An 18,665-nucleotide genomic window follows, 5' to 3' on the forward strand; every position below is an offset into this window, starting at 1 on the left:
ATTGTTAAATGTATCCTTTGTGAGGTGGAAATAAATACATTTTTATTTTTTTTATTTATTATAATCTTATTTATAGTGTACAAATATATGTAAATTATGGTCTGCTCAGCTCTAAAACATAATTAAAAGCAAATAAGAGTCAATTTTGTTTTGCTTCTCCTCAAAACTTGACTTTTTCACATCCGCCGTTATGGAACTCGAAGCGACATTAATCCCGTCATCCCGGCACCACACACATGATATTATGCAATTAAGTTGTCCACAATTAGGGGTCATCCATTAATTACGTCACACCAATTTCTAGGTTTTTTGACCCCCTTGTCACACTTGGTCACATTTGGCAAACCCCTCCCCCCCTAGTGTGACGTCACATTTTTTCTACGAAATCGCCAAATCGAATTAAGTAAGTACCTAAGTATTATTAATATTTTATCAAAATATTTTTGACGATATAAATATTAGTAATTTTATAACCCAAAACTGCTTAGGAAAGAAAATTAAACGATTAAAAACTATTTTCGTTTTAAAAACATGTTATTTAAATGTAAGTACAGCGAACTAAATAATTTAAATAAATTTTCGGTTACTGATGAAGTTAAAGTGACGTCACAAAGTTTGTGTCTCCCCCCTCCCCCATGTCACAATATGTCACATTTTCTTGACCCCCTCCCCCCCCTAAACGTGTGACGTAATTAATGGATGACCCCTTACGAACGTGACCTGTAGGTAAGTGGATGCGAGAGTGACAACCACGATCGGTTGTAGCCCCAAGCAATGTTCAGAGATGAACTGCCTATCTATTTAGAAAATATTTTATATCTAGAACTTGCCCTGTTTGTCTTGACCCCCGGCTCGATTCGGAAAATGAATTAGATTTCTACTAGACTTCAACAAGTTACGATACGGATAATTTAAAGATATTTGTAAGAAAGATATGTCAAATTTGACGTTTCCGCGATTCTGGAGGTCCTCTTGAACGATTTCGACAAGTTATGACTTAGATATCCAAGTCACATCTAGTCGATATCTAATGGAGATCTAGTTGATCTCTAAATCGTCTCAAGATCTTGTGATTATCTCTAAATCCGAATAGGCCTGCCCGACTCTAGGCGGTCAAACACAGGCAGGTTGGTCTATCATATGACGAAGTGGTCGGTAAGGTGACCATTAATAAAGGTCTAGCTCTAGCTTGCTAAACTGCTGACTCCACTTGTGTCTCGGAAACCGTTACGAAAATACAAAATTGACAATATCTTGCCATTTGGCACGTGTGTGGTATAAACTAGGAAAATCTTTAGTGTATAATATACATTATAATTATGTGCCCTTTAAGAGGTAAATACTTACTGTTGTAGATAGACAAGTATATGGCGCCTAGTCCTCTCTTCCACTTTACGCTGCATATATAATGAATTTCGTCATAAAGACTATATAGAGAGCTTATCCAGGTGCACCTTTATAGCAATAATAATAGATAGTATAGAGGGGTCCTGTCATAGTAAATGTTGTAGTCACTGTAAATTTACTGCCATCTATCGACACACGACTATAACTCAAAATAAAAACGTATAAAATTATCAAAAAAATGAATATATATGGATAAATGATTTTATTATTTTTATATAATTTTGAACCATGTTCATTCACTGATATCTATGTGTTAAAATTGTTAAATATGAAACGGTGTCGTCACGCCATCTAGCCGAGCATAGGTGTGTGCGCCATCTATCCGAGAACGACTTTTTCTTGATTTCCGAGGCACGTTTTTTTCTTAGACTTTATTCATCTTATACGAAGTTACATATGTCTTTGTTTATGGTAACCCCCTTATTCATAAAACTTTACAAGGCTCAATCAGTTCATTTAACTTCAGGTTTAGTTTAGGGCCTTTAGGTACAGTCAAGGAATTTAAATTCCGACCCACTTCGTACTTTGTCACAGTGACAACCGTATGAGGTCTCTAGCGGCTTTCATATTGATTGTCACTGTGACAAAGTACGAAATGGGTCGGAATTTAAATTCCTTGACTGTACCTCATAATTTAGTCTACCTACGCCTGCTTGACATTTAACTATAAGGGAAAACTAATTTTTGTCTCCTTCAAACTAGTGGCCCAACTGACTCTGTGTGGGCTTGACGCTACTTTGCGTGGGACTTATAATTTATCGCTGGCCTACGTAGAAGCTCTGGAAGGCGTCACTTTGCGGACTGCGTGGGCTGGGGGGCGGGCCAATAGTAGGGTAGAACCCACTTGTTTGACTTTTTCACAACTTTTAAATAGTTGAATAATTTAACAAATCATGCTGGAGCCAAATCAGGAGGGCTCAAAGCGTAGAGTGAGATATAACCATGAATAGGGAATATTATGCAAAACTCTGCGTAGAGGGCGTCACAAGCGCAATCACAGGTCCTACTACAAAACACGAAAATCAACAGTTTGGTTTCTGCCTGTATCACTCTTGCCTATTCAATCGATAGAGAGGCAGATAACGAAATTTCTATTTTCGCGTTTCGCGGTAGGCTACCTGTAAACAAACCGCCTTGATGCATCAATGTCATATAAAAACTTTTTACAAAAAAAAGAAAACCGACTTCAAAAAGGATGAAATAAAATATTATCCTTTTTAAGTTTATGCGTTACCAACTGATATGTTTGAAGTCGGTGCCAAGCCAACTTTTGAAGCATACCATGATTTTGGTGCGATTCGATAAGGATGTACGTTGGATTGCCTTACAATGAACGTACTTTCTGTAGGTACAGTCGACGTTAAAAATATGTTTACACTTTTCGTCTTATTACAAAGGAGTAAGGTGCAAAAGTGTATAATACATATCTTTGACGTCGACTCACTGTCGACTGTACCTAAGAACACACCTCAGAACACACGATCATCCTTCTTGGCACAGTCCGTACCATGTTTGTCGGCACGCAAGCGTGGGATTGGGACTGAAGTTATTTCCCGTCCCTTATTCAGAGGACTACATTTCAAAATATAATACAATTCAAGAAATTTACGTTCTTGCCAAATTTCACCTAAAGCGGTTCAGTTGTTTAGCCATGAAAAGGCGACAAAGAGGCAGACAGAATTACTTACACATTTATAATAGTTCTAATGGTACAGTTCTAATGGGATTTATAGTCATAAAGCTGATTATTTTTGACGGGTATTCTTTACTACTTGGCTTGGCACCGACTTCAAACATATCAGTTGGTAACGCATAAACTTAAAAAGGATAATATTTTATTTCATCCTTTTTGAAGTCGGTTTTCTTTTTTTTGTAAAAAGTTTTTATTTTTCCATTTTTAGTTTTAACGCATTGTTAATAGCGCGACGCGTGAATGAAAAACAACATTATGATTAACACTAAATTCGTGTATCTACTTTAATAAATATGTAATCTGGAATTTTCTCGAGTCCGTCTGGGAAATTATAATTCCTGTCACTACACTAAATCCATCCTCCGCCCCGCCACTGACCCCATCCCTCAACCCCCCCCCTTCAACCACCATTACCCGACCCCTTAATCCCCGACCCCTTAACTCCTAACCCTAACCCCCGATCAGTAGCCTTACCAGCTTACCAAGAGTTTGACACTGATTTATTCGCTAGCGTGTGTGTAACTTACTTTCTTTGCATCTCGCTTGTACTGGCATATTAGTGCGAGCGAGATGCATAAAAAGTAAGTTACAAAGACGTTAGCGTCGCTAACTTAGCGAATATGTCAATGTCAAACTCGTGGTAAGGCTACACTTGCACTACATCAAATTGGCGGTGTTCAGAAGCAAATGCTCGAGTTACTTTAGAAAACACCGAAATCACTTTACACGTGCCTTTAAAAACTGATGAGTTCCCTCAATTCCTCAAGGATTCCATCATCAGACCAGAACCAAGAATAATACGGAAACACCTTGGAGGCAACTCCTTCTAAACAAAAAAAGAATTACTCAAATCGGATCACAGGTGCCGGAGTAATCGTTGAACATACTACATTAATTTAATAAATCATCATCATTATCATCAAAACAATCATCATCATCAGGTCTACTTCATCAAAGTGGTGGTTTTCGGGAGAAAATGCTCGAGTTGCTTAAGAAAACACCAAAATCACCATGCATGTGCCTTTAAAAATTGAGGAGTTCCCTCAATTCCTCATGGATCCCATCATCAGAACAGAACCAAAATAAAATGGGACCAACTCGGAGGTAGCTCCTTTCAAACAAAAAAATAATTACTCAAATCGGACTACGGATGTCGGAGTAATCGGTGAACGTACATAGAAAAAAAAAAATAGCCACAACCGAATACAGAACCTCCTCCTTCTATGAAATGGAAGTCGGTTAAAAATATAAAAGTAGTAGTAAGTCATATAAAAGGGCTGCCATCTCTAAATTCGTCGAACCCTAACCTAAGTAGGTATTAGACCTACCTAATAATCATTCGACAGTTCGACACTCTTTTTATAAATCTTTCATTCGTAGAGCGTTTATGTTTTATTTTCTGGTAGAAAAAAATCCGAGATCTTTGCTATTTTTCATGAAAAACTATATTTTTTCAAATTAAAGCTATCGTTAACACAGTAACAATTAAACCAGCAATGATATTATAAATAAAATAATTTGGCCAAGTCCGAGATAGCTCGAGGCATTTAGTGTTCCGTACGGCTACCATCAGTTTGGCATTGACATAAACGATATCGTGAACGTAATTTACTTCCTATAGGTATATCTCTTTCGCACTAATATGTCAGTACGAGCGAGATACATAGAAAGTAAATTACGTTCACGCCCACGGTAGCGTTTATGTCAATGCCAAACTGATGGTAGCCGTACCGCTCGCATCGTTACATTTTACAGAGGTTGTTTCCCTGTTTTTAGGATACCGTATTCAACTACACACACAGAACAATAGTACAAAGTGTCTAAGTACGAAGGCCGAAGGCCGAGCTTTAGCAAAATGTAATCGCTTTAGCACAGAGCAATAGTACAAGTGTCTAAATGTGAAAGCTAAAGGCCGTCCTCCGCGTAGCCCGAAGGCCCGAAGCGTCCAGGATGTCAGTGCTTTAACACAGAACAATAGTACAAGTGTCTAAATGCGAAAGCTGAAGGCCGAGCTCCGCGTAGGGCCGAAGGCCCGAAGCGTCCAAGATGTTAGTACTTAAACACAGAACAATAGTATAAGTATCTAAATGCGAAGGCCGAAGGCCGAGCTCCGCGTAGAGCCGAAGGCCCGAAGCGTCCAGGCTGTCAGTTCTGTGTTTAACCACTGACATCTTGCAGGCTTCGGGCCTTCGGCCCTACGCGGAGCTCGGCCTCCGGCCTTCGCATTTAGACACTTGTATTAATTACCTATGTTTAGAACTGACCTCCTGGATGCTTCGGGCTTTCGGCCCAATGCGACTTCAGCCTTTGGATCTTGCGACTTAGACACTTGTACTTAAAAATACTTGGAAAAGTTACGGGAGGCGCGCGTCTGTCGGACGCTTCGGATCTACGAATCGCTCCTTCGGCCTTTGCATTTAGTTAGATTCTTGTACTATTGCTTTGTGTTTGAATACCGAAGTCGAGCATCTCGCGAATGCTTGATGTATTATAATAATTTAGAGTAAGGCCAAGCGCGCACCACGATTTTTTGTCCTGCGATAATTTTGTCGCAGAAATGCAACGTATGTGTTTATATGTTAGTGCGCGCATATGCGACAAAAAAATCGCAGCGATTTTAAAATTGTGATTTGTCACATTTTTCCGCGATTGTTCGCGACGCGATTGTCGCAAAGTGAATTGCAGCATGCGGAGTTGTATGGCCCCGCGCGCACTATGATAATAAAATCGCACCCCGGCCGGACCTCAGTCGGCATTTCGCTCTCCAAACCCCAACATCTCGGCACCCTGCATCTCCAATGGAGTCTCAAAATGAGACGCTAGATGTTGACCATTTAATTATGGAAATAGACGGGGATCACCTTTGTGTTATAAATGCTCAAAGTCATACAGCAATCGCATATTAAAGACACGTTTCATGACAAGCGACTGGTACGAAATCCATGTTGAGAATGAGCAAATCGTCGACTTTTTCATCGCAGTTCACTGCGCGAATTTTCTGAGATATATTACAGCGCGATTCTAAAATCGTGTCGCAAAAATTAATATCGTGGTGCGCGCTTGGCCTATAATACCTTAAATGTATACTCCTTCAATTTGAATTTAGAACTCATTATTATTTTTTATTTGAATTTGTTTCTAGTTCTATGCCATATATATAGACTTTAATATTATTTAGAACTGCTAAAAAACAAGATCGGCTTACTTTAAATATACTTGGTCAAGCAGATCTTGTCAGTAGAAAAAGGCGGCAAATTTGAAAAATGTAGGCGCGAAGGGATATCGTCTCATAGAAAATTTGAATTTCGCGCCTTTTTTTACTGACACGATTTGCTTGACCAGCTATATTTCGTCAATTTTACCTTTGTTTCTAAAAACTGTGATATTTAACTGTCATATACAATTAATGTCTTCCAAAATTATTTTCTCGTAACAGGACTGAGGGGCTACCGCGAAAACCGAAATTCGCAATTTGCGGGGATTTTCTCTTTTACTCCAATGAAGGCGTAATTAGAGTGACAGAGAAAAATGCTCGCAATTTGCGAACTTTTATTTTCGCGGTTATAGCCCTGAATCTTGTTGCTCACCGATCCGTTCAAAAATATACATAAGTACTGAATATAATTAATAGATATTATAATTATACAATTAATACAGAAATGTAATGGTACTTAATGAAAAGGAATATTGTGTATATTGTTTCGACGAATCAGATACTCTCAATAAAATCTATACATGAGGCCAAAGCTGTTCATAAATATTAAATGACTTTATTATCTCTATACGCCTTACTAACTCTATGTGTCCTATAGGCATGTTGACAAATTTTTAAAACTGTATTCATTTTATAGATAGACACGTAATTATTACAAAAAAAATATTTAAAATTTTTATTCATTAGTTTTACATACTAAATAGAGCTTAATTAGTTTAGTGTTTAAAGTTTGAGCCTAAACGCTCCAAGCTGTCACGTGACGTCACGAACAGATAAATAAACAAACTGCTGCCAAAATGTCAGTCCTAGCGTAGATCAAAAGCTGTAGTATTTAATTTATATCTCTTTCTAAAAGATCAGTATTATGTAAATATATAAGCTAAAATAATGAATAACAGGTTTTACATGTCTTATGCAGTGCCTATATGTAAAAGAACAACAATCAAGACCCTAGAGTATAAAACAAATATTTGTTGAATGATACTTGCGTTGCAGTTACGGATTTTCACTTGAATGATATTGTTACTTGCGAACTATATGTATACATATTACGTTCAGCGATGATAAAACCATTTCAAAAATGAATCACAATAACTGATTTCACACAAAAACACTTACAGTTACAATTTAAGATGAATTATTATGATACAACTGAAATTGTGAGTGCAAATATAGTAAACGCAAATATAACTTTTTAAATTTTATTTTTTTTGTTTCCGACAGCCAACATGGCGATGATAGTTCCATTCAGCCAAATTATTAAAAAGATTTTGGTGAAATATCATATTATATGACATTTTATTTATTTAATAACAAATAAGTATATATTTTTATATCATGTAATAATATTTTTTGTACGTAATAAATGTCTATTGTCGAAATAAAAAATACATACAGTTTTTGAACATCCAAACTCTTTGGCGGTTTCGTATGGATTACGGTCAGGTTTGACGACTAGTCTGTGGTGATTCTCATGTCATGACGTCACGCGCCCCGATTGGCGTTTGCAGTCACGTGATACTGGGCATTATTTTAAATACTTTTGCTTATTTTTAATTAATTTATTACGCATATTTACACTTGCAAAATATGATTTTCAGCATTCTAATATTCCCTGCTATGGTAAAAACGTAACATGTTATATATTCGCGATTCATGACAACATGCCTATTGTGGAAAAAAAAACACAACGACAGTCAAGAACGGAATTCTTAATTTGAATTTTTCAGGTTTTTGAGAGTCCATTGGTTGGAAAGCCCGTTCGAAATTGAACCTTATTTGCAATATAATAAGGTCGTATTTTGTAGATCTCTCTCATACTTATAGTAGGCTATTGAGATAAAATTAAATATCCCACAAAAATAAGCAAGCAGAATTAAACTTTGTGTCAAAGACATAAGTCATAAATTTCAATGCCAAAGTCTTAACTAAGGATGTTTCTCGCCTAATATGAATTGACCAGTGTAAGCATCAGTTAGCTAGCCCTAAGCAACCAAAGGTCAAGCTGCAGTTGAAAAACTAATAAAGATAAAGTTAAGCTTATAATTTTCCCGCCGTCTCCATGCTTCTTTAAGTTGGGTATTGACTGGTCAGCTGCCTGTTAGCTATAGTTTTCGCGAAAATCGCCAGGACAGAGGTGAAAATTTTTGTATGAAAACTTGCAACTTTAAATGCATTTTTTGACGAAACTATTGCAGTCTAAAATGAAGTCAAAATCAGTCCATCGACTCAATTTTTTGCAAGCTTTCTAATGGTACCCCACACGATTCTTACAAATGAAAAAAGTTTCAGCCTACCCCTCTCAACCCCCCAAATTTCCCCCTTTAATAAGAAATAAGCAGTTTTGACTTATTTACAATATGAGTGGTGGTAATTGCTATAACTGTTCCAAATTTTAGGTATCTATGTCAAACGGTCTCTGAGAAAAACGTATTTAACTGATTTGCAAGACCGAAGTGATCCCATAAGTGTTCCGTAAACAAAGGTTTGTACGGAACACTAAAAACAACGAGATGCACTCCGGGGGTGCCGACTAATTAACGCTAATTAATCATTAGGGTTGAAATTATTTATACCAATTCCGTTAACACCACACCGCTGCACCAAAAATGCTGGAAAATGTACGATCCATGTGTATATATAATTGACCCATCCTCCTTTCTATTGAAAAACTTTAGTTCCGAAATTGCTGGCCAGTGAGCTTAGGAGGGTGGGCAAATTGGCCTATATGACCAATAAGAACACGCTATATACCCCTGGATAGCTTATTCTAAGTTCTAAAACTTTTACTATGGCAGGTAGTCCCAGATCTTTGTGTGAAAATAGTACATTACTACAGAGGCCGGGACAAAAGGGGTTGCCGGCCGAAGACATATAGACGGCCGAGCGAAGCGAGGCCGGATAGGTCTGAGCGCGGGCAACCCCATTTCCCGCCGAGGTATGTATAGTGCTTTTCTCAAACATGCAATGAAATAAATAAAATAAAAAATCCACGAAACCCAAGTTTTATTTATAGAAAAAACTAAAAGTAAACTACACCCAAAATATAACTAACACGTACCTATATCTTTATCACGCGTATGTTTTACACGAGTAGTGTATTTTTACTACCCGTATATTTTCATGTATCTTTGATTTTTTCGCCTTGTATCCGTCTGACTGTCGTTTTCGTCACATAAGTTTACATAGTCTTTCATGTTGATATCATGTTTCACATACATCGTTGCTTTATGCATGGAGAAAATAAGTATAATTTCCACAGTGTTCACGATTTTGTAGTTACTTTAATTTCTTTAAAATATGCCACAAAACTGTTTCTAATAAACTGTAAGCCATTTTTCTTAGATTCTAAAATAATAAAATTGCCATAAGCAACCATATAGATACTTCGTCTTTGACTTGGCGGCAGAGACAGCAAGTTATTTAAAATCAATTCTGGTTACGCTGCCAATTCCAACTCCTACGATTACAATTAAAATTAATTTCATTATTTTGTCGGGACTCATATTAAAGTAAAAAAATCAACAACGCACCATAAATCCAATAAAACAGAAATACAGAATGAAAATTTTTCAACTTTGCCTCCATAACAATTTAAAAAAATAACTACGCGTGTTTGAGTAGACCTTTTTACCGCTAACGTTTAGATGAAATATTTTAAATGTATTTATTTGTGTAGTTAAATTTATAATTTAAAATTACAGAATTTGGTTAATAATGTATTATTTATTAAGTTCATGTTGATTTTATACAAATAAAACTGCAAATTGTAGCAAACATTGTTTTTGTTTTTTTTTTATAGGCGTAGTGGCAGAGTGTCATTACGAACCATAAAGCAAATACTGCCTCTAGTTTTTTTTAATGAATGCTGAATGCCACGATGCTGTGTCACAAATATCTGTGAAATGGAAATTAAAAAAGAGGACTTTGCCGGCCTAGGCCTGCAAGATTTGTATGAAATTCCATTAAATACCTCTTGTCCTAGCCGAACCTGAAACGTCATACTTCGCAGCCTATTATAAGGAACATAACATCAATATTTCATTGCATGTTTGAGAAAAAGTTATTTTCTCAAAAATGGACGGCAAAGTCGACTTTGCCGTTTAAAAAATTGGTCGCGAAGCGCGTAGTTTATGGTCAGTCAAAAATTAAAAAGTTAAAAACATTGCAGTCTCGATTTTGGGACTGCAATGTTGCATACAAATTCCATTATTTGTCGAGTTCCAAACTTTTTAAAAGTTGAAATGACCATATCAAATGAAGGCACAGGCCCATTAAACAGCCAAACAGATGATTAGTACCGCGACTATTTAGCTGTCTCAAATAGGTTGGGGTATTTTCGGCAGAAAAATACACTTGTGTTTTTTTTATTAACCCTTAATCAAATATCGGGAAATTATTTCCCACTTCATTCTAATTTACGAAATAATTTTTATCTTTTTAAAGGCAGCACTCAGCGATACCAACCATACAGATTTAAAATCTTAGTAACATTTTAAATTTGAAAAATGGGAACACTTTTCTCATGGCCGCCATTTGTGACCATACTTCAAGCCAAGCGCGCACCACGATTTTTTGTTGCGCGATAATTTAGTCGCAGAAATGTAACGTATGGGTTTATATGGCGGTGCGCGCATATGCGACAAAAAAATCGCAGCGATTTTAAAATTGTGATTTGTTACATTTTTCCGCGACAGCGCGCGACGCGATTGTCGCAAAGTGAATTGCAGCATACGAAGCTATATGGCCCCGCGCGCACTGCGATAATAACATCGCAGCCGGGACCTCAGTCTAGTGATGGGCCAAATCGAAAAATTTTCAAACCGAATAAGTCGACTCCGATTTAAACCCAAATCGGTTTGCGAACCGATTTGGCCAAGTCGATTTAACTTCTACTTTTTAAGTATCAGTAGTTCAAACCGCTCCGTAGTCTTTGAGTTGAGGAAATTGAATTGTCAATTTTACGCTTTGTTCGATCCGATCGACAGCAAAAATTTTGACTTAAAAGTTTTGTAATATTTTTTTAGTTTTGTTGTGCGGTAAATCACAATTTTATAATTTCTAAAGCTAAAACGGGAAAGCACTATACGAGCAAGCAGGAAAGAGCGTGCGGTCTCGTGCGATTTCGTGTCATTGCCGCGAATCGTTGAGTTAGCAAATCGACGCGGCGCAAAACTGCCAAACCGATCCAAGTATACCGCCAAATCAATCGCTTTAAGCCCATGCGAAATTGAACCTTACAACATAAACAATAAGTTTCATTTTACTTTACCTGTAGATACCAAGTTTCGACTCGACTCAATAATGGCGGCAATGTGCATGGCAACATTTTTCTTCGTGGTTTGAAATCGATTTGCGTACATTTTAATCCTCAATATGTCAAATGAAAGTGACGCATCAACAAATATGAAAGGATGCGTTTAGAGCGGGTGAACGTATCTTAAGTCGATTTACGGAACACTCACGTCGATTTAGTCGACTTCAGACCTAAATCGGTTTGAACCGATTTGTGAAGTCGAATCGTAACATCGCTACCTCAGTCGGCATTTCGCTCTCCAAGCGTCAACATATCGGAACCTGCTTCTCCAATGGAGTTACAAGATGAGACGCTAGATGTTGACCGTTTAATTATAGAAATAGAAGGAGATCACCTTTGTGGTATAAATACTCAGTCATACAGCGATTGCATATTGTTTCGCGACAAGCGACTGGTACGACATCCATGTCGAGAATGAACAAATCGTCGACTTTTTCATCGCAGTGCGCGCACTGAATTTTCTGCGATAAATTACAGCGCGACTCTAAAATCGTGTCGCATAAATTAAAATCGTGGTGCGCGCTTGGCGTCAAAGTCAATGTCAGTTGTTGTGATTTTTTTTGCAATAACAACAATTTTTTTAGTGTTTTGAGGTTAAGTGCGAAAAAAAATCTTGTAAGTGCATACACTGAATACTATCATAAAGTAGACTTATTTTCCCTGTGTTTTGCTTGAAAAGAATTGTGATAACGATATGATTTAGCCAAGATTTCAAGGTTTTAGTAAGTGGGTAATTATTTCCCATTGTTTGTTCCTGAACGTACGATTTACAAAAAAATTGGTAGGTTTTATCAAGTGGGAAATTATTTCCCAGTGTTTGTTCTCCACCTAAATTTTAATTGGTTTCCATAAATAAAAATATATGCCCGTTTGCCTGTTATACAAAAAAATCTATGCCTGTTTTTGTTTTCTTTTTTCTTTTATTTATTTCTTTGATTTTTGAAGATAACGTTAAAGGATCATACTTGAATTTCAAGCAAAGCCGGGGGGAGCTACTAACTAGTAAAAAGTTCGTAACCGTATCGGACAATGGGAAACTATTTCCCACTTCATTCAAAATTTTGCTATTCCGTAACGGATAACGGGAAATTATTTCCCACCGCAAAACCCCCCTTTCCCCCCACTAAAAATATTTTTTATATATAGCGATTTGACAAGTACATAAAAAAACGCCATACAAAAAAATGAGTATATAAAAAAACCTTTTCACCACACCAGCTCGGAAAGGCTTACTTTGCACTTCAAAAACTGATAGCAAAGTTGAATTTTATTCACATGTGATGTGAGGCAAAGTAATCAAATGCAAATTTTGAGTTGTTTTCTAATGTTTGCTTGTAGAATTAACTTTTAAATGATGATTTTGGATGCTAAGGCCTATCGCCGCGCGGAAGAAAGAGAGGGTTACGCCTTACGCGTTACGCCTTACGCTGTCTCGAGTTTAACATTTTCTCCCCACCTCAAAAAGGGTACAGGCCGCGTAGCCAAGATGCCGATCGCTTACGCTCCGTAGCGATCGAAACGCAACTGTCACTGTCGCACAAATATGGAAGTGTGATAGAGAGACATAATGGTTTTCGTTGTCGAAGCGATAGCGATTGTAACCTCGGCTAGGCCGGCAGTGCCGCTAAAGAAGTTTTCACTTCAATAATTAATAGGAACTAAAAAAGTCCGTATCTGGTTAAAGGTTCCGTCACACAGGCGCGTTTTCCGGGCGGGGCGTGAGCGGCGCGTGAGCGTTTGTATGTAAAAGCGGCGCGCCCCGATCACGTCCCGCCTGGAAAACGCGCCTGTATGACGAAGCCTTTAATCGGTTGTTAGGTACCTGCCTAATGTAAGTGGAATCACTTACAAAGCTCATTGTTCTTGTACAAACTCATCAAGGGAAGTCAACATTTCTGTGATTAAGTACAACATTCAAGGCGCAAGTGTCAAACACTCCGAGTCAGAGTGTAAAGCCATTGAAATCAGATAGATGGCAACTTGCCCTCCGTTCCATCCATTGGCAAGGAATCAGTGGAACACAATATGAGCATTTCTGTTACCTATTCTCTTAGTAAATATAGATGGTCAAGCAAAATTAAATATAGTCAGTATAAAAAGGCGCGAAATTCAAATTTTCTATGAGACGATATCCCTTCGCGCCTGCATTTTTCAAAATTTGCCGCCTTTTCATATTGACAAGATCTGCTTGACAAACTATACCCAGAGGCGTAACTAGGGGGGGGTTGGAGGGGGCACGTGCCCCGGGCGCCGTCCAAGGGGGGGGCGCCAAAATGAGCAAAAGACCTGTACCTCTCCGCCTTGCTAAAAGGCAGCAGGGAAACTTTTGTCAGTCATATTTACCACCACTGTGAAGTGTGAAATGCGGATGGTATTCTGGCCCACAGCGCAAAAGAGAAAGCCGATCTTTTACTCTTACTCTTTTTGCCTCGAACTCGACCTTGACAGACGACGGTAGCGCCCTACCGCCCACCATCCCGCAGTGCGAATACTCTATGCAAGAAACTTCCATCAAGGCGGGAGTTGCTATGCTTTCGTTTTATAAGGCGAGCGGGCCGAGTGCTTCAGAGTTGTGTCCCGTGTTAGCGCGTCTTTTCCGTTAGGGGTCTCCTGTCGAAGTTACCATCTTATGGACTCTCCAAGAGACTACCTATGCGAATGGATCGCTAGCCCTTTGTCCGGCAGGCGCATATGAGCCGTAGTAGACGGAACCTGGCCGCGTAGCCAAGATGCCAATCGCTTACGCTCTGTAGCGATCGAAACGCAACTGTCACTGTCACACTAATAAGGAAGAGTGATAGAGAGACATAATGCTTTTCGTTGTCGAAGCGATAGCGATTGTAACCTTGGCTAGGCCGGCTGCTTCAATAGCTGCTGCATATCTGTGACATGTTGTCAATCGACGACATTCATCGATATGCGGACGACAGTACTATACAAGGATGGCTAAAAAATAACTAAATTCCCGTTGCCAGGGAGGTTTTGGATTTTGGGACTGAGCAACTTTTACTACGGGACTAACCCCGAAATCGCGAAAAAAAAAAGTTTACCCTCCCATAGAAAATGGACCAGCCAAAATGTAGGAAACAGCCAAATTTTTTTTCGCGACTTAGGGGTTGGACTAATAGTAAAAGTTGCTCAGTATAATCCAAAAACCTGCCTGGCAACGAAAATGCAGTTATTTTTTAGCTACCCTGTATACCTACAGGCTGGTCCAAACCTTGACGCCCATAATTTTTTTTAGAATCCTCGTCGTGGGCTATCAGAATATACCCCATTTACCAGATGTTAGCCGATTTTTCGTAGTTTTCGAGACTTATAACTTTTGTTAAGAAATTCTGGAGTGAAGCTTTGCTTTGCTTTTCTGCCTTCTAATAATTGTTCGTGGTATTTGCACTGATAACTGAACTGGACTGAACTGAAATAGCGATGGGGAAGTGACCCCATAAAATAATAGTAGAAATAACTGTGTCAGGTATCGAGGCATTCTATCCAGAGTTTCGGTGTGGGATCAGGACAATTTAATCCGATTCAATCCTACCATGACTCAAATTTGCGCGTTTACCGCTAAGAAAACCTCATTTTTCAAGGCACAACCCTTCCCATGTCAGGGAGTATTGGGAGCCTAGCTCGATCGGTGTTGACATCTCCATCAGTGACGTCCAATAATTTCGTAGCCACCTTGCCGGGTAGGCTGCGCTCGTATCAAAAAAAACTCGGTGTGCTCAATAAAGGGAGGCCACCGCCATACTTTACTCTGGGGTAGACTGATCCCATATATTGAGTACTGCTGTCACCTTTGGACAGGAGCACCTGGATGCCGCCTTGGGTCCTTCAAATCCAGTCCAAAGCCGCGCTGTACCTATGAATAGAGATCTCCAAAAAAGAAGTTTATAAGTTTTAAAACGGTCGGCAACGCGCATGTAACACCCCTGGAGTGTAGACGTCCATAGGATGCGGTGACCGCTTACCATCAGGTGGGTCGAAAGCTTGTTGGCCACCGATGTACTAAAAAAACATAGGTACCTACACTGTATTTGTCTACATTAAAAGTAAACCTATTAAAGCAAAAAATAACCCTTTCGTTTCGTTAAGCAGGCCACTGACGAGCCTTCCAAATGGATGCCGTTACAATGGATTCATCCAAATGGACGGCATCCTAATATTAAACATTTAAACATTGTACGTTTTTGACCTTCACGGACCGATTTTGGATTGCAGCCACGCTATTTGGACTGTTGGAAGGCTTGTCAGTGACCACCTTACGTTCATTTCGTTTGGGGGGGGGGGGGGGGGGCGCAAATTTGGTGTCTGCCCCGGGCGCCATATCCTCTAGCTACGCCTCTGACTATACCTACCTACATAATTTCGGAAATTAAAATTCTAACAAGCAATATTAGCTCCACCTTCTCATAGTATAAGGCAAAGCAAACTTATTTGGGTACGTGACGTAGCTGAATAGTACTATAGTAGCCCGCTAGATGTCGCGGCCACACATAGAACGTGGCATGAAGGTGGTTTAACAGTTCCAAAATATATGAATAGATGGCGCTTAATACTGTACAATGAAGACTACAAAATATACCTTGTTAAAGTAAAAAAATACTGAAATAATAATTGCGCGTGGCGTGGCGCATGTTATCTGCCATACTTGTGCCATGCATGTACCATGCTTGTGCCGCGACTTTGTCGCGGTGCGGTGGTGTGAGGCCCGGTTCGGACGGCATCGGCAGCTTTTCCGATGCGCGTTAAAAAAGCGGTTGAATGACACAAATGGATAACCATGTATGTATTCTAGGGATGGGCGAAATGTGTCAGTAGAAAGAAAAGAGTGATATATACATTGTATTCACACGACAGCGGTGGCGCTTTTTTTCAAGCGTTGTTGGATTTTCGACTTTAACTTTAGTCGTTAAATCGAATAGAGTGCGGAGAGATTCAAGTGCTTTGTCAACGCGCGTTAAAAAAACTCTCGTGCTCATGGGGGCTTAAGGCTATTACACTCCGCGACAATAATATAACCCACCCCCCTAATTTTATGATATCCGATAAAGAATTATATTTATATCTATATATTACTAATACACAAAATTTGGTTGTAAGTATGTTTATTATATCAATAGATTATTTATTACATGCAAAATTAACAAAATACAGATAATATTGAGTTTTGTGCCGTGACAAAAGTTTAACCCAGGCAATTAAATTTAAATAAAAACTCAATAGAAGTATAACAAATAGCAATTATTCATGTAATTTAATATTTAGTAGATCCACCACTTTTACTTATGACTTCAATCATTCGGTCTGGTAAACTGTCGTACAGCTTTTTAATTATGTCTTGATTCATATTTTGCCACTCATCAATTATTACCTTTTTCAACTCTGTAACTGTGGTAAATTGTCTAGAACCGCGATATACAGCTCGTGATAAATCTCCCCAGCAATTTTAAAATTATGTTCAAGTCAGGGGAATAAGCTGGCCATTCAAGAACTTGAATATTTTTTTCAGCAAAATAGTCTTTAACAACCTGTGCGCGGTGAATACTGGCATTATCGTGCTGAAAAAAAAAATTAGGAACAGCAATCCGCATTGCATGAAAATTAATCTGTTCGTTTATTACTTCTATATATCGTTTACTATTCATTTTTCCAGTACAGAACTTAATATCCATTTTACCTGAGTATCCAATACCAGACCATATCATTACACTACCACCTCCAGCTTGTCGACGACTCAATACAGAATTATCTTTCCTTATATCATGAAAATAGTAACTAAATCCATCAGGTCCATCTAAATTAAACTTTTTCTCGTCAGTAAAAATAACTTTTCTCCATTTTTTTTCCATTGAACATGATCTTTTGCAAATTGTAATCTAACTAATTTATGTTTATCAGACAACGATGGTTTTCTTAGTAATTTCTTACGTTTTAGATGTCGACACTCACGTATAATACGTTGAACATTTCTTAAATTGGTATTAACACCAGCTTCCGCTGCGATTTGTCTTGCTGTAAGCGCAGAATTAGACGCAACTTTTAGAATTGACCTTCTTTCTCGTGGTGTAGTAGCTCTTGGTCGACCTGTCCTTTTCTTTTTTCCATAATTTTCGGGATCTTTTAAATAATTTCGCACAACACGATGACTTCTATTGATAACTTTTGCAATTTTGGCCTTCGAATAATTTTCAGAATGCAATTCTTTTATTATATTAATTTCAGTTTCATTTAAGTGTTTCCCCCGTGGCATTTTATTTTAAAAATAGACAAATATCAACAGAAACAATTCAGTTATTTGTAATAACTTACAAGCAACACAAGACAAGTATAAACACGAATGGACACGTCCAGTGCACCGAGCTGCTCGAGCCAAACTGACGAATGGGTTATACTTTTGTCGCGCTGTCGAACACCGCCCCTCCCCGCTGCATAAGAAAACAACATCGGAACGTAATTATATACATACCATAGTACTAGAATCAAGTGAACAGTGCTAGCGCGTTAGTAATATATTTACTTATATTTCGTTTTACAGTAGATATGAAAAAGTTAGGGGGGTGGGTTATAATATTGTCGCGGTCTGTATTATACGTTTGAGCTAGCAACTAGCAATACTTACTTTACTGTCAACCAGGGATGCCAACTTAGTGGTTTTACCACTAAATTTAGGGGAAAATAAAGCAGCTAGGGGCTAAATATTTTTGGTGGTTTTTTTAGGGTTTTTTTTTAGAGTAGAAAAGTGCGGCAAATTTGAAAAAATGTAGGCGCGAAGGGATATTGTCTCATAGATAATTTTAATTTCGCGCCTTTCTCTACTGACAAGATTTTCTTGACCATCTATGTATAACGTTAATATGTATGATCATTAAAATGTCGAACCAGTTGAAAAACATAATAATGTTCTAAATTTGGAAAATCTATAATAATTTCTTTTATTTTTTATTTAGTGGGTTTTCCAAAATAATAGTACAGTTTTAGGGGTTTTTAAGTTGAGATCAGGGGTAAAAAAAAATAGGAGTTGGCAACCCTGC

This window comes from Cydia fagiglandana, chromosome 1 (assembly GCF_963556715.1).
Source record: "Cydia fagiglandana chromosome 1, ilCydFagi1.1, whole genome shotgun sequence".
Classification (NCBI taxonomy): domain Eukaryota; kingdom Metazoa; phylum Arthropoda; class Insecta; order Lepidoptera; family Tortricidae; genus Cydia; species Cydia fagiglandana.